This window comes from Perissodus microlepis, chromosome 14 (assembly GCF_051167445.1).
Source record: "Perissodus microlepis isolate ML-2025 ecotype Zambia chromosome 14, ASM5116744v1, whole genome shotgun sequence".
Taxonomy (NCBI): Eukaryota; Metazoa; Chordata; class Actinopteri; order Cichliformes; family Cichlidae; genus Perissodus; species Perissodus microlepis.
Genome location: NC_140474.1, coordinates 16,587,026 through 16,614,745, shown reverse-complemented (window position 1 = coordinate 16,614,745; position 27,720 = coordinate 16,587,026). Strand labels below are relative to the sequence as shown.

The 27,720-nt window shown below is 38.4% G+C and overlaps 1 pseudogene across 1 annotated transcript; it reads right to left on the bottom strand.

The window, feature by feature from the left end:
- Positions 1-3,658: 3,658 nt before the first annotated feature.
- On the bottom strand, positions 3,659-25,044 carry LOC146373739 (uncharacterized; annotated as a pseudogene). The gene is made up of 18 exons (XR_014802163.1): positions 24,442-25,044; positions 22,338-22,371; positions 16,256-16,276; positions 15,824-15,869; positions 15,225-15,379; positions 14,659-14,793; positions 13,566-13,763; positions 12,304-12,405; positions 11,957-12,133; positions 11,671-11,684; positions 11,507-11,529; positions 10,566-10,666; positions 7,493-7,584; positions 6,625-6,851; positions 5,840-5,999; positions 5,104-5,266; positions 4,925-4,978; positions 3,659-4,839 (listed from the first exon to the last, which is right to left on the bottom strand). The product of XR_014802163.1 is annotated as an uncharacterized LOC146373739 (transcript).
- Positions 25,045-27,720: the final 2,676 nt, after the last annotated feature.

Below are 27,720 nucleotides of genomic sequence, written 5' to 3'. Positions count from 1 at the left end.
AGACAACCATTCACCCTCACACCTATGGGCAATTTAGAATGATCAATTAACCTAGCCCCACTAACTGCATGTCTGCGGTCTGTGGGAGGAAGCAGGGGTATCTGGAGAACACCCATGCAAACACGTGAAGAACATGCAAACTCTATGAGGGCAACAGTGCTATGCACTTCATGTTTTTGTCCTTGACAGGTTAAACTGCAATGAATAGTAATAGCATACTTGTCCTATGTGTGCATGCTTTTCTGCTTCTTATAACCCAGTGATTTTCCTGTGGTTTGAAATCTTGAAATCAGAGGACAGAGGAGGATACTACGGATAGGGCGAGATCGAGGCAGATGAGTTACTTTGGTGATTTCTAAAAGAGCAGTGTTGGGACTAACGCGTTATTAAGTAACGCGTTACAGTAACTACGTTATTATTGTGGTAACGAGCACGGTAACTAGTTATTATGCCAAAATCAGGAACGCGTTACTCGTTACTGGGATTTAGATAGGCTCGTTATTCGTTACTTCGTGTGGTGGCTATCGCGGAGCTTCCACAGATTCAGTAACATTTGCAAGTGGTGGAGGCCAGCAGGTGGATGAGAGAAAGGGGAGGCAGGAGGAGAGACCCGAAGCGGCCGCCCGTCCGAGTGTCAGGTGAACTGAACTTCAGGTAAGAAGTTATGACCTGCAGTCTATCTGGGTCAGATATAAACCAAGTTTAGTTGGAGTTTATTTTCGTTGTGCTGACTTTTTCGTACTGCGTGCTAGCTAGCATGACGGGGTTTCTATACAGCTGGGTGGTGCTATGTTACTGATGTTGAACTTTATTTTGTTCATACGGTTAATTATTAGAGTTGCCAACCGTTCCCTAAAAAACGGAATCGTCTCATATTCAGAGAAATTATTACGCGTTTCGTATTTAGGTGAAAAGGAACAGTTTGTCCCGGACTTCAGCTACAATGAAAAAGACACAAAGCTGGAGTTATTCTGTGTCTTTGCTGCACAGCTGCCTCTTCTTCTCTCATTCTCTCCCCTCCCTCTCCTGTTGCTACTTTAATCATGAAACTGATCAATGATCAGCTGATCGGCTTTTCCCTCTTGTTTATTTATCGTCCGCTTTGCGCCAGAAAGAGGAAACCACCGGATGTCACGTTAAACAACAGCAGCACGTTTGATCAGCTGTTGTTAGAATTTATTTAATATTACTTTCTAGTATCAGCTGATGTTTGCTGGAGCCACAGCTGTAAAGCTGCTGGTCATGATATCGGTTTGGATATCTGGTGAGAGGGAAACATGAAGATGAAACCAGGAGATGTCCTTACTGAATCATCAGAGCTGAACAGGTGATGGAGAAACAGGTTTACCTTTTAGGTGACATGAGTGAGTTGAAGGGAAGTTATGAACTGTTTCTGAGAGATAAATAACACCAGGATCCTTTTCTATGTAGCTGACAGCTGGTAACTGTGCAGGGGCGGGTCTAGCAAAGTTTTGCCAGGGGGGCAGGTAGGGCATTAACAGGGAAAGGAGGGCACAAAGAAATACTTTCTTATTCTCATTTAAAATGTCTAGCTTTTAATAAATAATTATCTGAATCTTACAACAAACGATTGATAGATTGATACATATATACCATCAAGACAGTGTACATCACTGTCACAACAGTGTTTGTTTTCATTCAAAGGCTTTATGATTTTTGCTATAATGATGGGCCGGTCTCTAGTCAAAATGCCCGGGCTGATTTTTTGTCCCAGTCCAGCCCTGTATGCAACTCATCTGCAGTCTGGTGTTGCCTACATCTTCCTATTCGGAAGGCAGAATTTCTGAGTTCTGAGTACAATCAAAAGCACCACGACTGCAGTTTTTGTGTTGGATGTAAAAAGCGCACATGACGCTGTAACGTAGGCTAGAATCATGGCGGTGGTCAACGACGGTCCAGGCGTGGGATTTCTCTCGTGGAAATATGCACATAATTTTTTCCTTTGGTAGGTGGCACAGTGCACTTGTGGCAAGTAAGCAAGCTAGAAGACTGGCAATCTTGCTGGGTATCCAGTTAGCAACACATTAACAAGAGAAGTCTGAGTAAAACCAAAGTTACTTTCCCTAGTAACTAGTTACTTTGAAAGTAACGAGTAACTTGAAGTAACTGAGTTACTTTTGATGGAAGTAACTAGTAATGTAACTAAGTTACTAATTTAAAGTAACTTACCCAACACTGTAAAAGAGGCAGCTAAAAGAAGAATGTTCTGGAAAATATTTATAACTTTCATACTGACCCTGACTTAAGCATTCAGCTGGGTCTTAAGGGACTATACTTTCTACTTTCTCAATGCATCAGTTGGAATTAGAGTACAGTGGTGCATTATTTTCTGTGTCCTGATCGGCTGTAGGCCATTGTCAATCAATCTCGTGCCATGTCTCTTGTACAGTACAGAATGTGTTCAGTTTGTCAAATTTACATAAATCTTTGATCGCTAGCAGTGTGACTCTGAACTGCTGTACTGTATGTTTATAAGTTTTCTCCCCAACAAACACAACAATGTCGATGAACCGTTTTCCACCGTCATAGGCACCTGCAGTAGCACCCAAAAGGCAGAGGAAGATGCTAACCACCGCACAAAAAGTTGGACTTCTGGACATGCTAAAGGAAGGGGGAAGTTACCTATTTTTCAGACCATAAGGCACACTGCATTGTGAGGCGCAAATCATTCTTCTTGCTTCCTCCACTTACGTACCATTGATTCATTAGTGTTAAATTCTCTTACAGCTGCACTATTCCCATGTTCTGGAACTGAAAACAGGGTTTGGATTCATTCTATAATATTGGACTTATTTTAATACAAAGGTTTGAACTTTGAGAGAGTTTAAACAAGAGAGAAAAGTGTGAAAATGTTCATGCCTGTCTGAGAAAAGTGTATAAAGTGTGTAGTGAGGGGTTATACAGCCTTAAAACATCTATAATAATTGTAAAAAAATAAAGCTAGCTACTTCGCGGATTCCACCTATCACGTGTTATTTTTAGAACCTAACCCCCGCGATAAACGAGGAACCACTGTATATATAATATACTTTCTGTATAAAAGATTGTACATGGGAACAACAGGTCAAAGACAAGAGAGTGATCACAGTTGAACTGGGCGAATTAATCTTTCATGTATAGAATAATTTTGACATTTAATACCGTTTGATCACTCTGCCTTCAAGATTATAGTTCAATGTATTAGAAAGTGGTTCAAATAAACTTAAATATATACAAAATTTAGTACAACAGTCAAACCTTCTTTGGAAAATCTATGTTGTGTTCCTCTTTGTGGTTCCACCAATTACTAGTAGATTGCCTTCAACTTAATTCTGCTTTCTTACTTCTCCTAATTCAAGTCTTAAAATTTGTCTCCATAGTATGCAAATGTCAGTGAGTTCTGTTGTCCATATGTGACCAGTATATAGCCACATATATAAATCGTAGTTAGATGGATTGGCAATATTCATCTTGGCTACTGTATTTAAGATGGTGGTGCAAAAAACTGGCCCCAGTCTTATGTATTTTAATGGATTCATTTTAAGCCCTTGAACTACATCGGTTTGTTGGAAGACAGAATTAGACAATAATAAATGTGCATTTATGAGTAAAATATTGTTTTCTTTAATAAATCAACTCAAAAAATGACAGATGTCAGCAACTTCTAATAAAGCAATATACAGTACAAAAAATGCAAACCTTTACCCTGGGTCAATTGCAGACCATATGAACTGGAAGAACAACCAACTTTGACAGGAGTCATTCAGCACAAGTCACTTTACTATTCTATAGAAAAATTAAATAAAAATACATGCATAGCATCAAACATTCACAGAGAAATATTAAAAAAAATGCATCTGTCTTATATTGCAGAGGAAAAGGGACAGAAGTGCAGAAGTGGCTCAATAAACCTAAGTAAATATCCTGAACAGATTTCCATTTGTTTTGAAACCTTTGAATAGAGTCATGATTTAAAACTAGCTTCACAACCTGACGAATCTTTTTTTTTTTTTAGTTTCAAAGACAAAGGCTCTTTCCAAAGTTTGACCTGGATAGGTCCAAGGTTTGTTTGGCGGTTTTTTAATCACCAAATTGTATGAATTAGTGTAACTTAGTTACAGTATAGCATACAATTCAGCTCAGGAGGCACTATAACTTTATTGGGTGAGCCTGGACCCCTGGGGCTCATCCATAGTACCCACTCTGCATCTGCTAGTTACAGTACTCTATATTTAATCACATTACGTAAATCACATTCACGTTAAAAAGTAACTACAGCTTACACAAAGGTGAACACAATTGGGCAATTAAGAAGAAATAGCAATTCTTATAACATCTATGGCATTCAGAAGTAAGTGCTTATTGTTCTCTAGCTTTAGCTAGTAAAATAAACCATGTGATTTACAATACATGTATACATTCAATAGTGTGGGTTTGACTTAAAAAAAACAGTTTTAGCTTTTTCATGTATGCAACAATGCAACAATTAAGTGGGCTCACCTTGCAGAAACACAAAAAATGTACAACATTGAGCAATTGAGATTAGTGCAATACATTGATTTCATTGTGAGAAGCATCTATCCATTGCTGCAAACAGGATTCAATTCATGTCAAGAACCTGAAAAAGGACCCTAAGACCCTGAGCAGTGCTTAAGATGACTGTGTCAATTCCCAGGAATCAGTTTAGGGGAGCTGCAGTAGGGGAGCTGCAGTGATCAACTATTTTCAGGGTGTACGGCAAAGACAAAGCTTTGACTTTGGCCTTCTTCCCATGGACTTTTAGCATGCTCTTGAAAACAATGCTACGCAGAGACACACTTTCCACAATCCCAATGCGCACTAAACAGAGATGCAGAACATTGCATTACAAATACACATTATTTTTTCAATGGCATTTCTTCCAATATGTGTATATATTTCATACCTTTATTGCAAAGAGCAGTTTTGTTCAGATTATTCACAGAGAGATGTCAGTATTCTGAAAAAAAAAAGATTATAGACATATTATTGGTAAAATGCAGAATCTGGGCTGTGCCATCATGTTAAAATGGCACAAAATGAAGTTCTACTTTGTGAGAGGACATCTAAATGTATGCGACTGACCATTAATCATCTTTCTCTGATCCTGTTCTGATTCATTGATTAATGTAAGCCTCCCAGCACAGCACGACCACAGGGTGGTGTTGTAATAGAGGTGACCACAGCATCCAAATCCTGTCTTGACAGTGTAAAGCACCTCTTTGTCCTCACCTGAGCAGCAAATCTTCTGGTTTTGAAAAGATATTACGTGTTATTGTTAATAAAAACATAATTGTTTGCAGTCACTGTCACTGAGGCATTGTGTTAATTCAGTCAGGCCACATTACATGTTAAGCCAATAATCTTGCTACATCCTCAGTTATCAGCTCTTTGTTACAAAAACATTGTAACATTTTATCAGCTCTTTGTTACAAAAACATTGTAACATTAGCAGAGAAAATTTGGCAAGCTTTTTATGGGTGCAACCCCGATATTCAACTTTGCTATTTAGAAGATTTCCAGTTGTATAACATTCATTACTAAACAGTACTTTCAATGGCGTAGTGGGAGGGAGCTGCTGCTTTCTTAAGTTTTTCCCCAGACCTATATCAATTAATTTTCTTCAAAAAATACGCTTCATGTTCCTTCACAAAAAAATCTAGCATTAAAAGTTAGCATCAGTTATGCTAACCACTGTAGCCAAAAGTAACTTTAAATCATGTTTCGTGCCTACAACAGGCAGAAGCCTGTTTAAAGGGGGTGAAGCAATGGTAGGAAATACAAAATACTTTATTGACACCATCAATATCACTGACTCTACCTGTGGCTTTTGCAGAATGGATCCACAGCACTGCGCATCCCCTCCATGCTTGTCTAATGATGTCAGATTGTACAGTGTTCCTGCACAGCACTTCATCTGTGGGTCTTTATTGTTGTAGGCTTTGACCCCACAGCAGTGGATGTTTCTCAGTCTGGGATGTCTGGTTGGAAAACAGAGGTATCAATTAATATCAAATATGGAGAGTGAGATGAAAAATGTAAGCTTATTGGAGCCTGAGTTATATGAGCCATTATCTATATTGATAGATTTCAGCCTGAAAGGTATTATCTTCATTTCTTCTGCACAGGGTTTACAGAGTGAAAGAAAAACATCGGAGCTGCAGCTTCAGCACTCCATCAGGATCTACACAGAATGTATTTATACCCAGAGCCATTGTCAACCACACTTTCACAGCTACTACAAGTAGAAACGGACTTATGAGAGCAGCCAAGACTCAACCAGTTCAACTGATACAAAACTGAACACAAAATGAAAAACTAAAACCCAGATACAAATAGCTGCTGATTTGGGTGATAACTCTGATAACATTACAACGGTTTCCAACCCATTTATCAATACAAAATATTGAATGGTACAATAAATTAAATTCCTAAATATTTTAGTTCTTCTAAATAAATAAATCACTGGACTGGTGGCAAGCAAACAGACAGTTTTCCACAATAAATTTGATCTCAAATTGTGCCAAATACTGTCAGAGACTCAGAAAGAAGAAATTCTTTAATAATCCATGTGAAACACACACACACACACACACACACAATCACCTGTGTCCATTGCAGCAGATCTCAGCATGAGGCTGGTAAATTTCTGTCCCACAGCAGTGTTGTCCTGGGCTGCCATGAAACTGAGAACAACACATGGTCCCTTTAGCCGGGTTGTAAGGAATACCCATCTCCGAACATTCCTCTCCATCGTCTCTGTCCTCGTACAAGGTGTTATTACAACAGAGAACTCCACGTTGTGCCGAGCCATACGGTGTCTCTCCACAGCACTGGAAGAATCAGAGATAATACAGTAACATTGCAGCGTTGTGACACAACCTATCTCTGTCATTTAAAAATTATATTGCACATAGGTGAACACATAAATGTATTAGTTTTGGAAAATAAAAAGATGAAAAATGAAAATCAGTAATATTAAAAGCAAAGAAAAAGGGTTACAATTTTACATTAAGTACATCTAATTTCATAATGTGTCTTGTTTTAGTCTTACCAGACTTGGTATCCTTTTGCAGCAGTGGTAAGTATGCCTTTCGATGACTTTTACGCACCACATTAAAAACACCCAGTTACTTTATAAAAGGAGCGGGGTGGAGCTCCATGCTTTCTCATAGAAGCTGCATACAAAGAACTTGCATTTCTGGAATGACTGGGATCCTGTTGTTAGCTCTATACATTTTAAAGTTATTTTAACTGAATTTAATACTGTGCTAACATTTACTTAGTCAAAATCTCACTAGTATGGCCTTAATACATTTTTCTCTCTTTTTTTTAAGGAACAGTGCTTTGGTCTTCTGGCTTCATAAGGAAAGAGTGGGTTGATTTTGTCACAGACATTGTTGACTTTCACTGAAATGAAAAATTCATCTAGTTGATCAGGGTTGGGAAAAAAAAAGAACAATGAAAACATTACTTGATCTATCCAAGGCTTCTTTCCTGATACACATCCATCACAACAGACTTGTGTATGGGGGTTGTACACAGTGGGTGTTGTCTTCCTTTGACCTAAATAGAGAGGTGTGAGGGTCAGAAGGGTGGAAAGATGAGAGAGTGCAGTGAAAAACTTATCAGAGTAAACATGTTGAGATGAATGATGTCCACAAAAGATGACTCAGAGGGTCTGAGAGAGAAGAAATTATACTTGTTCACATTCAGCATGTTTACTTGTAGCTGCATTTTCTAATACAATACCCTCTTTGATATTCACAAATAAGAGCCTGCTTATTTTCCCATCCTTTGCCCTGTACTGATGATAAAATTGAGATTTCAGCTCAGTCATGTCTGTGAAGCAATCAACTACCTGATCTTCCTTCCCTCTCCTCTGCCATGTGTTGCTTATCCACATGTTAAAAATGCTAAAATGCCAAATCATGCTTTGTTTTTCCAGCAAGAGTTGGATGTTTTATATCTTGCGAAACGTAAGCAAGAGGTGATGTAATCTCCTCAGAAGAAGGGAAAGACCCTAGTGTGGGCTTACCCATATTCACTTTTAAAACCCTTAACGTTTGGGAAAAACTCCGAAAGGCAAAACATTAGACAGATGTGGAGGAATTACCAACCACAAAAAAACTGAAGCATGTGAAGCCAAATGTGCGAAAATCAGAGTGAAAGAGAAACAGTAATCTTTTTAGTGCCTCCAATGATTATTCTCTAATTATTCTCAAATCTCATTATAGTTTTTTAAAGGACTTATCAAAGAATGTCAGTGTAGGTCTCAATCATCCAGGTCATGGTAATCTAAGGAGCCTGGAAAAACAAAATGACCAGACTTCTTTGCTTCACCTCGTATCTGACAAGCTTCTTCAGTCCAAAACAAATGGTGGAGACTGAGAGTCCCAAATATTTAAACCGTAATGGGATTTGTCCCTTAAGAGAGTCATTGACCCACTATTGATCCCATACCTCATCAAATGGGCCAAGTTGTGAAAAAGGATGTGAGTCATTATTAGCAGAGGTTTCAGGTAAAACCATCATGTGACCTATTGAGGTTAACTGACTGAGTGAAGATGTGAGTGGGCGTCAAGGCCCCTGGGAAGGAATCTCAAAACTGGATTGTAGGTTACAGTCAGTTGGTGTCGTAAGGAGTTTGCCCTACCAGCATGACATCTCAGTGCACTTCGAACCCAGCCAGACACTCTGGTTAATCCCAAGGACAAAATGCTCAAACACAAGCTAAACTAGTGTTTCCTACCCACCTGCTGCTCATAGGTGTGCTGTGAGAAATGATCAGGTGTACCGTGGAAGATTATGTGGTTCCACCTGATTAGTACTGTAAGCGAACGGTGTGAGTAATGGGCAGAACAATTACATTATCTACCACTAGAGGACAGTACAACTACCTCCTCTAATTAAATAGGTTGCCAACTGCCAGTAAAACAGAAGAAGACCAAGGAGAAATTACATAATAGTTATGCTGAGTGAGACAACTCAGTGTGTAAAAGCAATAAATATTGAAAAGAATAAGTAGTCAATCTGACCTGGATCCTGGAGAAAATTCTGACCCAGATGAATGCCCTAGCATGAGTAGTGGTCTGAAGAAAGCAAAAAAGGTATACTGGGGACAAACCGAGCCAATTCTGCTATGCATGGTGCGCCGGGAAAAATGATCAATGGTGGTGTGCTGTGTGATTTTACTAATGTGAAATATGTGCCGTGGTTCCAAAAGATTGGGAAACACTGCTCTACCATTTTTATTTTATTTATTTATTTTTTATTACAAAGCTTAATGATTTATAGGATGATGGAAGAAGATATGTGATAAGTTACGGTTGTCATGTGGGCCAAAATGCCAGGAGATTTTTTATGACACAGTTCAGCCCTACACTAATGCTGCACATAATGACAACATTGGCACTACAGACATGTTACATTAAAACAGGTTGCTACTAAACATTTAGATGTCTGTATCCATAGAGTGAAAATAAAAACAGTTCAATACATGCAGGCTTGTTTACAACCTTTTTCAGACGTCATTGCATTGCTTTTCTTATACGCATCATTCCATCTTTCCTGATGGAAGACAGATAGTACTTCACTGTCTGCAAGTATGACGTGACATTCTTCACTGTCATTAAATATAAGACATAATTTTGCGAAGTACTAAATCTTTCAGTTTGTATGAAGAAACATTGTTCACTGTTTTATGTATTTCAGCAACCCGGGGGACTAAAGTCAGACAAAAACAGCTTTTGTCCTTTTGGTTCTTTATTCCCAAGAAAGTATAGTAAACAAAAAACGTATTCACACACCTAAGATTAGAATTTAACACAACTTGTTTCTGCTCTTTTTGTGTAAAGGTAATTCCTAAAAAATGTTTCTCTGGTAAATTTTGGTAGGAAGGACACTTTCTTGGCAGGCTTATAGCAGTCTTTTTCTTAAGATGACAGCTTAAATGCACCCATTTCACTACATGCCAACAAAAAAACATCAAGCCATTCACTTCTCAGTAGTGCGCAGGACTTGAGTAACTTGTACCATGAAATTCCTATTAATGCTTTGACATAAATAGAGGATTTGGAGGAACTTCTGCCAGTTCTGCAAGTTAGACGATGTAAAATGATTGCTTATAACAGCATGACTCTGTAGAAGAGAACTGAATTGACTTGAGAACATTCAGAAAATACAAAGTGCACTTCAAAATCAAAAATACAAAAAAAGAAGTACAGAGGTACAAATGTTCCTTTCCCAGAAGGAATTGCATTTGAGATTTTTGACTTCCAAATTAGCAAAAATCCATCAAAAATAAGTACAATATCTCAGTTTCTTAATGTGCTATTCTGCCATAGTGTTATTTCAGATTTCAGATATTTAGTTTGAAAGTGTTTCTTTGAAAGATGTTTTTCTCTTTCACACAAGATAAAAAACTGAGCTAACTGCTTTGCTGGAAGCCGTGTTGGCACCACAGAGTGATGGTAAGTCCCATGAGATGGTAACTAACAGATAAGGCAACCACATATCAAAACAAACAAACATGCAGACGGTGTTACCTGAGGCACAGAACCAGTGAGATTCTTGATTTCTCTCACAGCAGCGACGTTCCTTTGGATTGTAACATAACGACCCACAGAGATGTGTTTTTGGTTCAGTGCTGTGGATGTACAAAGACAAAAATAAACACAAACAGTCCACATCACCTTGTTATTATTGTGATGATCTATGTTTTTTTTGTCTTTATTTGGTATTTTTAGTTTCCTTGTGCTTCCTGGTTTAATCATTTGTATTGATAGTTCTTAGTTACTTGTTTATTTAGTTTTAGTTAGTTATTTAGTTCATGTTCTCGTTGTCTTGGTCTCGTCTGTGTTCTCCCCAGCCTGTCATGTCTCCCTTGCTCTCTCACTGTCCTTGCTCTCTTGCTGTCCCTTGCTCTCGGTCTCTGTGTTGTGTTTCCTGTTTTATTTTGATAGTCCATGTCTCAAGTGCATTGTGTTCAGTTTTAATTCCCTTGTCTTGTTATGTCTGATTTTTTCCACCTGTTGCCCATCCCCTTGTTATCCTGTGCATTTAAGTCCTCAGTCTCCCTCTGCTCATTGCCGCGTCGTCCCAGTTTGCTGCATTTCCCTGCGTGTTCCCTTTTTTATCCCTAGTTTTGAGTTCCTAGTTTCCTAGTTTTAGTCCCCAGCTCTTGGTTTTTGAGTTTTGTATGCTTGTACTTTTAAGCATTTTGTTACAGTGAGTTAAGCTGCCTCCTTCAGTTAATTCCTTTGTCTCTGAGTCCTGCATTGTGTCCTGCCTCTGCTTTTCACACAGCACAACCATGACACTGCAGATGTTGTCCCTGGAATCTGCTGGAGCCAGTCTTCCAGTATTTGGATTACAGTTCCTAATGTTCCTACCACTGGGACCACTTTGGACTTTGACTTCCACGAAATCTGAATGTTGTGACGTTTGAATAAAGTTATATTAAGAGTAAAACCTTTAGTCAACTTACCACTTAGACTGGCGCTCAACTGTCTGACAAAAAAAAGAAATAAAAAGGATGTTTTAATGCACCCATATTGGCAAATAAAGGACCAAAATGTTTCTTTACTGATCACTGTATGAATGAATACAAAGAGAATAAGAACCCTACATTTATTGGAGTGTATTTCTTACCTTTTCTCTCACACCTGTGGACATAAAGGATAAAGGTTTTTGACTGAAAATAAACAAATAAATAAAACAAATAATAGGATTTGGTTTATAAAATGGTGCCAGATGGAACAAAGTGTAATCTTGACATTGTTTTTTTTACAAGATTTTGAATTGCAATTAAATTAAATATAAAGTTACGTATAAAACTTTTAAACTACTAAAAGTAAACACTTTTTAAAAATAGATTTCTAATATCTGTATGAATTTGTCTTTGGCAAGTTCTGACTTTCACATAAAGCTGATTTACAGCCAGATGGATCCTTCGGTTGAATCTCAAGAACACCCTCCTTATTCAAAAAGCAACACTGAGTGTCAGTGTCATAATGGTTGTGACCACAGCACTGGTGATTACTGGAATTCCTCATTAGAATTATTTTGTTATTACTTGGGCCACAACACAGCTCCTTTTCCACATCATATGCCCCTGTGGAAAAGATCCAGATCTTAAAAACTGAAACACATGCAGTGTACCGTAATCGTAGCTAAGTTCATGTTATGCTACCACTGGGTTTACCTTTTTATCATGCAGTATAGCTTTAAAATACTGTTCTTATGTTTAAGTGGAATGCTTATTCTATAATTAGCTCGACTTACTTTTATCACAACATTTGTACTTCTGTGGAGATTTGTGAACAACATTTAACTGACAGCATAGTTGCGTATGTTTGTTGAAGGTTATATTTCCACATGGAAGAACTGCAGAGACAAAGACAAAGTCAACATACAGGCATCAGCTACAGTAATTTACACAACCTTCCTTTAACTACTGTATGATTAGTTTTGGACTTCGTGAAGATAAGAGATGATCAAAGGAAAATAGAAAATACAAAATTTGTTACTGTTTAGCATAAGCAACATTGTTGTTAGCTGTTGTCATATTGATAATCATCTATTACTGCTCTTGGCGGAGGCGGATGCATCCTATTTCCCTCTCCCTCCCTTATCTTTCCTGTTTGGCTTCTATGTCCTTGTCTAGTGTTTGGAACAATGATAACAGAGTTCTGGCTGATTGGAGCTGGCTTGGACCTGGTTTATCATAGAACAAAGAAAGTGGTTACAGTTGTTCAAAACCCCACAAGGCTGGCCGACACGATTGAAGATGGGCAAGCCGTGAGTACTCAGACTGTCTTTATTGAACGCAATATTGATAAGATCTTGGAGAAGCAGGATGGAGAGAGAAAAGAGAGGTGTGGGCAACAACAAGAGTCAACATCGTCAAATTTGAAAGGTATAGTAAAGAAAATGAGTTACACCAAGAAAACATGCAAAATCTGGACACGGAGACTGTGCATTGTGGCAACAGTCCCCTCTGAGAGGATCTTCTCCAAAACAGGACAGAAAATTACTGACAGAAAAAAATGGATCAGCTTCTCAAAGTTGAGGCACTTCACTTTTTTGTTTTGCTGTGCATATTTCAATCTATATTTTATTGTGTTGTGGTTTGCAGTGTTAAGAGTTGAAATGTAAATAGTTGTTTTTTGTATTTTATAATTTATTTTTTACTTTTTATATGTAGTGAATAAACAAAAGCATATTCATATAATAAACATATATAAATAAAACAAACATTTTTTTTTACATCAGTAATTCATTTTGTGCATAATTTTATATTGTTGTTGATAATAAATGAATTAAAGCAACAAAACAACCTGAAGAACCGAAAGAGCCACAACTCTCTAAAAAGAGCCGCAATTCCCGTCACTACAACACACTCTCTCTTTTTTTACACCGGTTTGTATATTTGTACATTTTATATTTTTTTTTCTTTGTTAATACTGTTCATACGTATATAGTGCTGCAGAACATTTTGGTTATTGTTGCCAAGCCCAGTGTGACGTGCAGTTACGTGAGCTTACCTGCTGGAGAGTCCTTCATACAGCAGTCTGAATCTTTAGGTTGTATTTCCAGAATGTTTTCCTTATTTGTACAGCAGCACTGAGTCTTGGTGTCATACTGGTTGTGGCCACAGCACCGGTGGTGGCTACAATTCCTCACCAAAATTATCTTGTTATCAGTTGGACCACAACACAACTGCTTATCCTTATCAAAAACCTCTGTGGGGAAAAAACATGTTTTTTGGGTTTTTTTTTAAATCATACTCAACCATAACTAAGTCTTTATTTTGCTAATAGTTCTACTGAAAACAATGATGCTTGTACTCAGCATCACCACTTGTCAAACATCTTTGTTTCTCACAAAGACATGTCATCTGGAATCAAAAATCTCAGTTTTGTTGTTTCCTTTGTTTCTCTTTAGTTAAGTGGTTCTTGGATTGGATTGTACCAGTAGCTGTAAAGGACTGTTTACTGTATATAACACTATTTACTTTGGCACAACCCAACTGAAAGATTCAAGCACGTCAAATAATTCTTTTTTTTACATTTGCCTTTGACATATGAGAAAAGGCAACTAACTACCTAAGTACAACACATCATACTATTGGATGATGTGTTGTACTTAAAGAAAGTACATCAAAGTACGTCAAAGATACACAATACAAGAAATCAAACTCAGTATTAGAAAAATGAAATGTAGAGAGAAATTTAAAACTACATAAATGCTAAACAGTGGCTACAACTCAGACACAACTCAAAATGTTTAGAACAAACATTAAATTAAAAGAGAATCCAAAATTTAAACACTAGAAAAACAATGAAAACACAAACTCAAGAATTCACAAAAATAAAGAAAAAAACAAAATAAGCTGCTTTGCGGAATCTAAAATAAAAAAATTGTTACACCTTACTGAAATAAGGAGCTTCTTCAAAAGCATTGAAGAGGAATAGAGCCTGACTAGCTAAGCCTCGGTGTTAAACACTCAAGCAAATCAGATTGTTAAAAATTCACAGACACCTGAGATCTTGTGATGGTTTAGATGTAATGTTATGTTTTAATTGTATGCTGTATGTTTGGTGTGATGTTTTCACTAGTCTGTCCAGCATTGCTCACCTTTACCACAACATTCAGCCATTGGTCCAGGTTTTGCTGTGATGGTTGACTGACAACACATTTCATTGACTGGGTTGTACGCCTTCAGGTCACAGCACTTGGATACCTTTTCATTTAGACCCTGGTCAACACTGGCTGTAAAAACAAGACATGGATACCAGAACCACAGTGTAACTGCTGAACATGTGATATATGTTCATGTAAACAGTAATGTGTAAAATGTTATTGCCTGTCTGTAATTTCTGTTAAAGCATTATTTTTTATTTAAATCAAAGTTGGATGTGTTTAAAGTCAGTTTCCAGTTTATTTAGTAAAGTAAATGCAGTATTAATAGGACATTTTAGTGGAAAGCAGTGTGATTTTAGTGCACTGCAAAGTTAAATAAACACCTTGTTCTCATCAGTTTGCTACAGGCAATGAAGACACAAGCAAGCAGGTAAACACTGAAACTGCTGCTTTACCTATTTAGATTTATGTTAAGTGTTTCATTTTAATCTCATTCCATCACCTTCAGTTTCTTGCACAGTTAATGTCACCACTACAATTTTAGTTTACAAATGCATCACCTTTGATGTCGTGCTCATGCTGTACTTTACAACAAGTGGCTGTTTCCGGATTGTAAGGCTCATTTCCACAACAAGAGAGACTTGCACCAGGGTAAAGTTTGTTTTCACAGCAAGTAGCCTCTTGGATGTCATACCATGTTCCATTACAGTCTTTTCTAAAAATAAAAGATAACATAAATAACAGTACATACAGCTTTTGCTCTAGAATATATAATATTTCAAAGTGAGACTCTAGAAGATGCTTCCGACGTTCTGTGCTTACATTTAAAGTTTTTGTGAGGTTGTTTATTTCATGCGCTAATAGCTTCTGCAATGTTTGCACTTTTGTGACAGACACAGGATCAGTTCTGGTCCCATGAAACAAAATGGATTGTGCCCTCCCAGTTTTTTCCTCTCAATTTTCGGTACATTCTGATATGTAAATCATAATAGTGTCATCTTTAAAACACCGCACTGCTACAGTCTACATAACCATTACGTCTCCCCGTCTGTTCTTGTGTGAAACATGGCTTCTAATGCAGAGCTTAACCTGTAAAGATGGGTCAAGTGATTGAACTACAAAACACAAATAGTACAGACAGTGAGTGAGGAGGACTCACCGATAACAGTTGTTTCTGGAGGCTGCGCTGGTTCCTCCTGCAGGGTCTGTCAACAAGCACAGTCACGTGAGTCGCTTCTTAGTTAAGGCTAAAATAAGTTCATTTGTCAACAATTTTTCTACATGATGAGAGTTACACATGGATTAGTGAGACAATGGAGCCTATAATGGTAAAACAAAAGTCCTTGGTGATCTGGGAAATGAGAATCCGTCTACCGCCCACGAGTCACGCTACCAGCTGTGATTTTTCACCAGCACTACTGTAAATTGCCGAATCGACATACGTAACACGTTTTCGCACCTAAGGAATAACAGACGTTTCTAAAAGTTCTTTTTTGAACAATAAAGAAATCACGAAAAAATATAATAAAAAATAATATCAAATATGTATCATGCAGTGTTGTGTAAATAAATAAACCTTAACCCTACTTACCACAAGCAAAAATCACCCAAGCTGAAAAATTAGCACAAAGCATTATTATTCAATTAAAACACACACGCGCGCGCACAAAAACCATATAACGCATCAAAACCGATTTCGGCAAATGATGTCAAATAACTTACCAAATCGTAGCGCCCAAAGCGCGAACATTTTGAACTCTGATTACCCACTGAAAGTGAGATCCAAAATGACAAAGGGATGAGTTTAAATACTACGTTAGCCACACCTCCCTTGTGAGAATATCAGTGGCATTTATAAACAAACCGTGAAGCTGGTGTGAACACAAGACGGACGTGCGAAAGACGTATGCACAACAAGAATCTCCGCAGCAACTTGAATTTATTTGTTTATTTTTAGAGGCTAGAGTAACTATATTGAACGATTTGTAATATACACCTGACTCTATAAATATTTCAGCACTGGCTATTTCCAGAAATAGTAAGATGCCGCTGAGTTAATAAAATAAAAAATTTCTTCTTCTTCTTCTTCTTTATAATAATAATAATAATAATAATAATAATAATAATAATAATAATAACAACATTAAGCTCATTCTTGCCTTCCTTGTTTCCTTTCATAATGTTAGGTTCAGGTTTTATGGACTGGCTGAACAACGTTATGTTTCGATATTTTGTCCTAAATTGTCATACCACCGTAGACGGTTTAGAACTGGACCTCAAGCCAATCTCCTTCCTGTCTCCGTTATTGCAGCTATTCAGTTTGACTGCACAAGTTAGAGTGGTATGATAGAGCTGCTGTTGTCTTCTTTCCCAGCGCCTAATAGTAGTATTCTTATATTGTTTCTTCTGCTTCCCAACGTTTAATAACTGCAACTTTAAATTTACTCAAAGTAGAATGGTGACTGAAAATATAAACTGTTAGGATGCCTGGGTCGTTGACCCAGGGTTTTTGAGTTTATTATATTATTAATTATAAATTTTAGTCTTTGGTTTCTTTGTTAGAGTTCTGTCTTTTGGTTCATGTCTCTGTCTCCCCTGTCAGCTGTCTCCCCTTGTCTAGTTCGCGTCTCTGTGTATCCTTAGTTGCTATATCCCCGTGTCCAGTCAGCGTCTGTGTCTGCCCTGGTCCCACGTCTCTGTTCCCTCTGTAGTGCCTGCATGTGAGTCTGTGTCTTTTGTTCAGTCTGTGTTTTGTGTTTCCTGTTTTACTTTGAAGGTCTCTGTCTCATTTCAGTGTGTTCAGGTTACGCTTTCTTGTCTCGTCAGTTCTGATTTGCCCCAGCTGTGTTTCCCTCCTGTTACCCATTCCCTGATTGCTCCCCCTGTGTATTTAAGCCCTGTGTTTCTTTGTGTCTGTGTCGCGATCTACCGTTTACTTAGCTGTGTGTTCTGTCAGTCCTCCGGTTTAAGTTGATTTTGAGTTTTTCCAGTTATGTTATATTTTGAGTTCTATATTAAAGCTGTTTTGAGTTCACGACTGTCTCCGGAGTCTGCACCTTGGGTCCTATTCCTGTCTGCACACAGCCACACATAACAGAAAACATCTTGTGCAGCTTGCCGTTGTTGCAAAACAGCATATAAGATTTTATTTTGGGAGATCGCAGACATTTATTTCCCAAAATAAAGCACTTGGGATTTTAAGGATTATGTAGCCATCTAAAAGCAGTTTTTGCAAAGCATCAGAATACTGAGCAGCAATTTGACAGGTGGTGCACTACATCAACATCAAGAACTCCCAGTTGTCCCACAATGCGATTGGTCACTTGCAATGTTGAATCTGGAGCAACCTTAATTATGATGATGTGGGAACAACACCAACACGAGGATATCAGATCGTGCACATCTTGCGGTCACGTGCACTTCACTATAGCACAAACACGGGAAAACGACCATTCCAAAACGAATGACATTTAGAAGACTCCATTATATTACATTTCTTTGCTCTCAATGTTATGATTGTCAATAAACGCTTTTTGTATAAAATAGTGCAATTTATGCCTTCAGCATCCGTGTGTAGAAGTTGTTAAACGGTTTGTTTGTTGTTTAAAGATTAAATAAATAGTTGTTATATATTTAAAAAAAAAAAAAAAAAGCTAAAAAGAGACACACAGTGACCGACATAGAGGGATCATGTTTTAAGCGTACAATCTGTTTGTTTACTATCCGTTTTTTTTTTCATCAAGAAAAAAAAAGAAACGAAAACACAAATCTAGATGCTGCAATAAAGCTGTGACTATTTGGAGGCGCGTTAATATGTGTGCATAATGTTTTGACGTTTGTTTCTCGCGTGCGCTAAAAGACGCGGGCCAAACAGCAAGTTGGCGAATGAAAACCTCAGGCCTGGCTGGCTGAATTTCCTTAACATCAGCAGCGTAAACAACCCTTGTATGTTGAAAAGAAGCTTCCTCAGTACTAGAACTGAAGAAGCTTCTCGGATGAGAGGTGAAACGTCTTCAAGCAACTTAAATAAGTCCAAATGCTTTTCTTTCCAAGCTCCTTAGACCATGCACCTACTACTGCTGCAAGTCAGTCTGATCCAGTGGCTTCCATTTCTCTTGAAATGCACGCCTCCCCTCCAAGTTAGTCATGTCCAGTATAATCCTCTCTATTGGAGGGGATATGAAGAGCTGATATGTTGATTGAATATCATCAACTCGTATGGCGGCAAATCTTGTAGGACCAGGAGTCGTTTTGATGACGTTAGAAGATGACAGCCTGCCTTGACTTGGTGTGGTGATAATGACCATTTTATATTACCATCATGTTTAGATGTCCATGTCTCCTCTGTGGATGATGGTTGCTGCATTCCTTGGTTTTCATTTGATGTAGAGATGGCAGCATACTCCGCCTCAGAATCCTTCTGTCCTTTGGAAAATTGGCAGTCTGGATCATCAACAACAGTGTCCTCAGCCTCTGAAAGATCTTCTGTCTCTGAAACATTTTTTTTCTTTATCACTATCCCAGTTATAAAGCAGTGATAAAGCTTTTTCAGCCATCAACCTTCTGGAGCTCATTTTTGGTGTGTTGAAATGACATGAAAACATGACAAGAGCAGGGGAGAGAAAGTTTCTTGCATACACACCTGGGTCTGAATGTATATTCAGAGGCAATCAAAACAAAGTACATCAACGAGAAATGTTTATTTTGGATCTGAACATGTTTTTACTTACATATAAGTATGCGGGTCAAAATGACCTGCAACATAATTTTATATACAAACATTGCAAAGACATTCCAGGACACATCAAAGTGTCCATATTTTACACACCTGTTCATGATCCCAGATAAGGAAAAGTCATAAATTTTCATGAAGAAAATGAAAGGATGACCAGTACTTTGGTCAACGCACAAAGTAGAATGGGTCAAATTGACCCTTAACATAATAAGAAGGTAAATATTGTAATCCTCAAACTTCCGTCGATTCAATGAGAGTGTGACCGCACCACTTCCACTTCCATTAATATTACACACACAGTGTCTGTGTGGGTCTTAGAAGTGAGGTGTTGTGTTCATTTACTCTGTTCCCAGTCTGTGTGCGTGTATTTTATTATCCTGCACCAGCTTTTTACAGCACCTGTACACCGGCCTCCTCTCTGGTTAATGCACATGTCACTCTCTGTCTTGAATGTTTGCAGACTGGGAAGAAATGTGACAGTGACTACAAGCAGCAGTTTAGTTACTAGTAAATACGTAGCTAAAGAGACTCACTGCTTCAGTCTCCTCGTCCCGTCATGCTGGTTAGCCAAACTACTATAGAAGAACTCAACTACTGTGTATATTAACTTGAGCTGGAAACGCAATGTTGTTTTTTTTGCAATTTGGATACATAAAACAAAGTGTGCAACAAAAAAGAGATAAACAAAAGAATAATATGCCCAGTTAATTTCCTGCTATTGAAGTTGATATCAATAAAATGGGTACATAAACACAACCAAATAAGATTTTGAAATCAATAATAAATGGACTTATTTATTGATTGATTGATTGAAAGTGCCAACCATCACGCTAATGATTCTCAGTAGAGGTGAGCTAAAGCACCTTAAGATTCACTCTCACAAAATGCAGACTTTAAGAGCAAACTTGTTCAGGAAACACTAAAAAACATTAGAACATGTTAGAATGCAAACTGTTCCCTGTCTCTGTGTACCGTAACATACACAAATAGACAGAGCTGAATATTAATAAAGAAACAAAAAATTATAAACTGACAATTGCACCACCCCAGTCACACCTGGAGTCTCTGAGGCAGAGAAGGCTCACGGCCAACCCAAAGGAGTGTGCTGTTGGACAGGGGAAGGTGGAGTATTTGGGGACCACTTGGGAGGCGGGCAGGTGCATCCACAGGTGGAGAATTGCATTCTGCTCATGTCCCGAGACCAAAAAGAAAGTGAGATGGTTCTTAGGCCTGGCGGGGTACTACCGTCAGTTTGTGCCTGGCTTTAAAAATCATTACAAACATTACAAGCTGTCCAGAGCTGTGACTGGAGTTACAGTTGTACTAGTCAGGAAATGGATACCTTGTGACCAGCAGGGTTTAAAATATCCTATTTTGCGAACATCCCATGACCAGTCAGGAAGTCTTGGAGCTAAAAAAAAAATTTGATTGTTTTTTTTTTTTTTGGTTAAAATAAGATGTGTCAGCATACATTAGAAATTTTCATACATTTCACTTAACTGGAAAACGAAACCAAGGAGTTAAACATGGCACATCAAACGCAGGTCCTGGGCTGCAGTAAACCACGTGAGCGCATAATTGACTGTCAGTTGCCTCTAAAGTCAGGTAATCAGACAATATCTTTGATTAGAGTAGGTAATGCTCAGATGATCCATTATGTGCAGAAGAAAGTCACATGATACCTCAAGTTTGACTGTTTGTGAGTGCAAACAGTCTTAGCTTATGACCACTATTGTGATACGATCTTTGCCTGCTATTGCCAAGGAAACGTGAAACACTGCACCCAATCTTTTTTTTTTTTTTTTTTTTACTAAACAATACAACACACAGCAGGCCAGCACACATGCAAAGATGTATTTTCTCTGGTAACTTTAATTAATTCTGTTAACTACAATTAAAAGTCTTTGTTCTTAATTTTCATTGCATTTGAGACAATCTTTCTGTAGTTACATGAAGGTACTATTATAATTTAAAAAGACTCCAGAATCCCCACTGCACCAAAAAACATATTTAAATCAAATTAATGATATAGCTGCATTTTTAACTTAGGGGACACCTTGTAGCCACAATAGTCATGAAATGTAGTGGAGAGACAAGCAAAGTAATGTAAAATGTATGTCATTTCTAACAGTACAGTCTCTGAGAAACTGCTTTCCATGCACATTTTTAAATTCTTCATAGCCCCCTTCTTAACTGCTATTACACAATACATCGCACACTTCTCCTTTCTAGAATCCTTCATGCCTTTTTAGGACTCTTCAATGAAACTCATATTTTGTATCACCCCAGAAAGAAAACCCCTACATGTAATACAAAATACATTCATCTGGTATGATGTGACATTATTTAACTTACAGCTCAAACAAACAAAAATGTTATGTAAAATTTACCAGGGCCAAAAGACTATTATGATCCACCCACTATGCTTCCTGCTTCCCTTTACTTTCAGCAGCAGATTTGGTGGAGAGTCAGAGAAGTGGCTGCACCTGAGAGGTGATATTACATCCCAGTTGTGTCCTATGTCCTTCCCTCATTGTCTCCCTGTTAAGTCAGTCTTGGCTTCATGTTTATTTGCCAGTCATGTCTCTCGCCCTCTCAGTCCCTCACTCTCAAGTGATCTGTCAGATATTGCTGTTTATCACTCAATAGATTAAAACATTGAGTTATTCATTTGTTTATTTTTGTGCAGAGCCCAGAAAATGGCCTCTTCTTAAAGCTGTTGTAATGTTATTTCAGCCAGTTATGCAGGTCATTTTATATTTTAGTACTGGAGGTTTTAATCAGCTGGTGAGGCAGAGGTGGCCATTAGCCCTGAAACTGGTATTCCACTTTGAGTGTTGTAAAGGCTCACCTTTCAGCACACTCACTTCACCAGATGCACCTTGTTTCTTTTCCTCACCTTTGATTGGGTGTGGTGATTGCCCTTAATTGCACTCACCTGTGTTAAATACCCCAATTCTTTGATCTTCGGGCTGAAGGAAGAACAACACTCGGCGTTTAAATGCTCAATCAACAATCAATACACTCTTATTATTCCATACAAACACAATGAGCAATACAGTCATCCTGATGGGAGATGCGCACAAAGAGGGTCACAGCGGATCTCAAAATGTCGGACCGTTACTCAAACTCTGGTGGCCCCCACCTAGTCATAAAAACCTAAACATTCACATTCGTTCTATCTCTCAGTGAGCCTGAGTTACGACCATGGCTCCCTGTTTTCCTGCTTCTGACAAAGGTAGGGGAGAAGCTCTCGTGCAGTATCCTCTGCTCTTTCTACAATCAGAAAAGCAAGGCCACAATTCTCTGCAAACAGTGTTCTCTTTATAAATCAGCATAGATCAGCAGTATGAAACGTCATAAAACAGTGTAACTCATTCACAGTAAATCAGCAGTATAATGTAATACAAATCAATGTAATGAATCTAATGATTTTCACCGTCTTCTGACTCAGGAGTATAATGCAACTTAAAACTATATAATGATTACACAATCTTTAATCAGGTATAATGTGGCCTACAGCAGTGTCATGAATTAATAATTCTTTGATTAGAGGTATAATGTAACATATGGCAGTATAATAATGTCACACCTGTCACCCGTTATATAAGTTCTGCACTTACCTACAGCCCACTCCCACATGGGGCGGCAGCTGAGAGATAGCAGTCCATGTGTATCTTTCCTTTTGCTCATTATTCAATAAAACGAAAAAACCTGCAAGTGATTGCTGACTGTTCATTCTCATCCTGACCGGATGAGCCCATGATGGTGTTACGGCCCTAGCAGGGCCTCCTCCTGAAGGTGCCTGTGTGGGCGTGTCCCACTACCTCTTCTGCCTGAGGTGCCACCTTTCCCTTTTGTGCAGCTGACTCTCATCAGTAATTAAGGAGATTTAAGCCCAGGGAAAGGTGAGCTCTGGGCCAGAGTGGGGTGGGTGTGTGTGTGTGTGTGTGTGTGTGTGTGTGTGTGTGTGTGTGTGTGTGTGTGTGTGTGTGTGTGTGTGTGTGTGTGTGTGTGTGTGTGTGTGTGTGTGTGTGTGTGTGTGTGTGTGTGTGAGAGAGAGAGAGAGAGAGAGAGAGAGAGAGCGCTGTTTGCAGCTAGTGAGCTGCTCGCTTTCTTTTTGGCTTACGTTTGACTTTATTGACCAACGCCTGAGTTTTGTTTGTTTTCCTTAAATGGTGATAGCGGCTTGTCCGTCTCTTTTAGTTGAGCTACTTTAATAAAACTCTTTAATTTAACCCTCATGCTTTCTTGTCTCCTTTTTCTGACCCGGACACTTTTTGTTACTTCCCCCTCACCGCCTAGACCCCTCAGGGGAATGTAACAATGGTAACAATCTCCAACCTCCTCTGAACCTTCCTCCAAAACATTGAGCATTTTGAGATGCACATTACTGCTAATGCATTCATCTAGAATCATTAACAAAATGATAGGTGTATAAGCTTTAAACAAGTACAAAGTGCAGCATTGCTTAGTTATAATGTAACTTTGTATTTGACATATATATTTTGTTGACCACAGTGATTCATAAAACAATGAAATGCAAACAATCAAGTCTTCCTTTACAAAAATATTGAACAGTTGCTTTCAAGTCTTTAACAAAAAAGTGAAAAATCATAAAATATAAAAATGTAAATTTAACAATTAAAATAAATTCATTAATACATTATTCTCAGTTTTCTTAATGGTACATCTGTTGATGGAAACAACTGTAGAAACCATACAGCTAATCACACACTGGAATATATTGTTAACAGGCTCTCTGGTTATTTTATTCAGCTTTACTGTTACAAATGAGTGAGACAACAATAAAAATGTCTGTTTGACGCGAACAACCAAGGGTAAACATGATGCAGAGTAAAAACAGACTGCTCTGGGCTTCAGCAGATTAAACTTTTCTGTGCATCATTGTACATCCAACACAACTGTCCACACAAACTTCCATATGCAACATTAATCATATTGACTTTAAAGCTGGTTCAGAACAGAAAAACTGCAGAGCACAAGACATCTGGAATTAATATTTTTTAACAAAGCCTAACCATTATGACAGTGTGAGCCTGCTCATCTGTGTCCATCCTGAGAATGGAGCTCCTCATAAATGGTTCCCCAGAAGCCACCAGCAAGTAGATGAAGTCTGTTGTGGTGAAACGACACTGTACATACTCCTGAGGTTCAACTTCAGCTATTTTAACAGCAGTATCACCATCCATCGTGGGTCTGCCATGGTTGTTTCTGGTGAAAATCTGAAAATCACTGCTGTTTGTAGTGGTAATGGTCTGTTCACTGACTTGCTGGGAATTTCCCCTCAAGTACTGCCCCACCCAGTTATCTCTATGCCACAGACCGAACACGGAGGTCCGCGGTGCTGTCTGAAGATACCAGGGAGAGAGGATACCCAGGGCCTCCTGTTCATCTGTAGCCAGAATCTTGCCAGCTTCCTTCTGATTGTTAACAATGGTGAGATGACGACAGAAAGGACAAATGATGTATCCTTGATTCTGGGAAAGCACCAGCATTTTACCCGGGCAGGTCAGGCACAAGACTTGCCTGCAGGCCAAGGTACTCTCAGCTCCCAAAACAGTCTCAAAGCACACGGGGCACTCACGTGGGGCCTCCTGTCCATCTTCCACCGCCAGCGCCATTATTCTGTTATAGAATTTGCAGGTTACTTGTAGAGTAAAGCGTTCTCTAAGTGCTTCTGTTCACAGCACAAGACTTTCTCTCCTTTTAAAGGAGAGCCTGGATAGGAAGTGGCATGGGATGGCTCTGCCCCCACTTACAGCTCAAACAAACATGATGTCTCAAGCTTTGGTGCAATAAAAGTTCAATACAATTATATAACATTAAATAACATATTATTTTGCTTTTATAAAAATATGTGATACTAAATAATGTAAAACATTTCATTTTTTTAAAGTTACCTCTATCATATACCTGAAAATGGTTCAGTCCAACACCTAACACAATAGTACTGTATGAGTGTTGTTGAGCAGGTATCTCTGGTAGTGTTGCCTTAAGGGGTTGACCCAATTAAAAGGTTATCTAAACAAGAGATGTGTCAGACATTGTAATTTATCTATAGAATAAAACAAATGTAAAATTGTAACCTAGTCGGCAGCATTTTTGTTTCTTAATTTAAGTTTATGAATCACAAAGTCTTAACTTGACAATGTGATGTTCGGTGGTTTGATTGGTTGGGTTTGGATCATTGGTTAAACTTAAAAGCGTCCTCTTCTTAAATCTGCTTTAATGTTGTTTCAGATTTCTCAGTCATCCAGGTCATTGCATACCTTAGTGCTGCAAATGGACTTTCTTAAGTTTCAGGTTTTACCTGACTGGTGAGGACTGGGGGTTATTAGCCCTGAGCTATTTGTTAAGACAGTGGTTCCCAAACTTTTTTTGCTGGGCCCCCCTTTGTTTTACAAGAAAAATGTTTGCGCCCCCCACATCCTCCAACCACACACACCCATATTTTGCTCCATTGTGGTTTATTTCACACCTCAAATATTTTGTAAACAATTACGCAAATACAAGTAATCTGCAATGAATTACAGGTAGTAAGAAAATAAACTACTAACTAATTTACGCTAGGTCCGCACCTACACGGGTATTTTTGAAAACGCAGCTGTTTCGTCCACACGTAAACGGCGTTTGGAATCACCGAAAACAGATTTTTTAAAAACTCCTTTTTTGCGTTTTGGTGTGGACGAGGTGTCGTCACGCAACATCAAAGGTATGTGCCTTTTTTCATGTCACGCTGTGCGCCACGTTATTGTTTACATGAGATGAATTGCAGAATGGCAGATAGAGACAAAATACTGTTAATCTGACTATCTTCAGGTTTTACAAGCTTACATACGCAAGCAGTTAAGGTCCCTCCATTTACAAAGGCAGAGGCGTCACGATGTGATTATTTTACGTGTAGTTGTTTTTTTTCCTGTGTAATAATATTCAACATCGCTATCAATACATTTTTCAAAAAATGCCTCTCTGTGCAACAAAATAGGTTTAAAAACATAAACAACTGTGGGATACTGTTTGCCTGTGATTTGAACCGGGGGAACAAATCGTGGCAGGATCAGCCTGATGTTATTTGTATCCCACTGTAACTTTACTGTATAAAGTATAGTATAGTATGTATATCTCCAAAATGTCAGGAGTAGTTAGTCATTACAAGAAGTGTTTGTGAACTAAAAATCACAAATGTGGGATACTGTTTGTCCGTGATTTAAATAGCCCAGCGGTGCTTCCCACGAAAGGAAAACCAATTCTGCAGGGGAGACCTACCTCGGCACTTGTGCAGGTGAAGCCAAAGGGAAGATATGCTTCACCATATTTTCTAGTCTTTGGCTTAGAATGAAGTTGGTTTGGAAACATATTCAGCGATGCTTCATCTCCTGCTTTGCGTTTCTGTAGGCGCCAGTGCTAGCAGTGTCCAAGGGTTTTGTTTTTTTTCCCCCCTTTTCATCCCGCGCCCCCCCTGCCATGGCTCTGCGCCCCCCCCCTAGGGGGCGGGCCCCACACTTTGGGAAGGTCTGTCTTAAGATCTCACTGTTGGGTTTGTAAGGCCATGTTACTCCTAAATTTCTATCTTGTTCAAAGAGAAGATATAAAACAAAGTTCTAAGCTATTCGACCTTAGTGTTCTCTTTTTTTTTTTTTAAAGAATCGATAAAGAATCGAATCGTTAGACAGAATTGAAAATGGAATCGGAATTGTGAAAATCTTATCAATACCCATCCCTAGTTATAATCAGTGTTAATTCTCAACAAATAACTGATCCTGTTTAAAGTGTTATGATTGGCCTACAGTCTCCTAGTGCTATCAAAAGTATTTTCCTGGGTTTGCTGTTTTTCTAGTTTTGTGAAAGTCCATTGTTTTCAAAGTCTTTACACTGAAAGCAGAACACCAAAGCAGCTTCAGCTCTCCATTACTCTCTACATAAAATACATTCACACCCAGAAGTGCTGTTGCCCCCCACACTTTGACAGTTACTCTAAGTACAAATAGGGTTGACGAGAGCAGTCAAGAAAAAACAAGAGCAGAAAAATATGCATGATGCAGAGACCATGTGCATTCCATGAAATATATAGACATATAAAGATATTCCATGAAAGACCTGACTGACAAAATGCAAAACGGTGTTACATACCAACTGATGAAAAAACCTAAAGTGACCAGCCAAAGGAAAAAGTGGCTGTGTGGAATCACAGATCACAACAGATTTTCTGTTTCCGTCTCATTCTATACTCTCCTTCATCTGCCTGGACAGCATTCTTTGTCCACTATAGTAGTAATGTAGATGCACTTTTTTAAGTT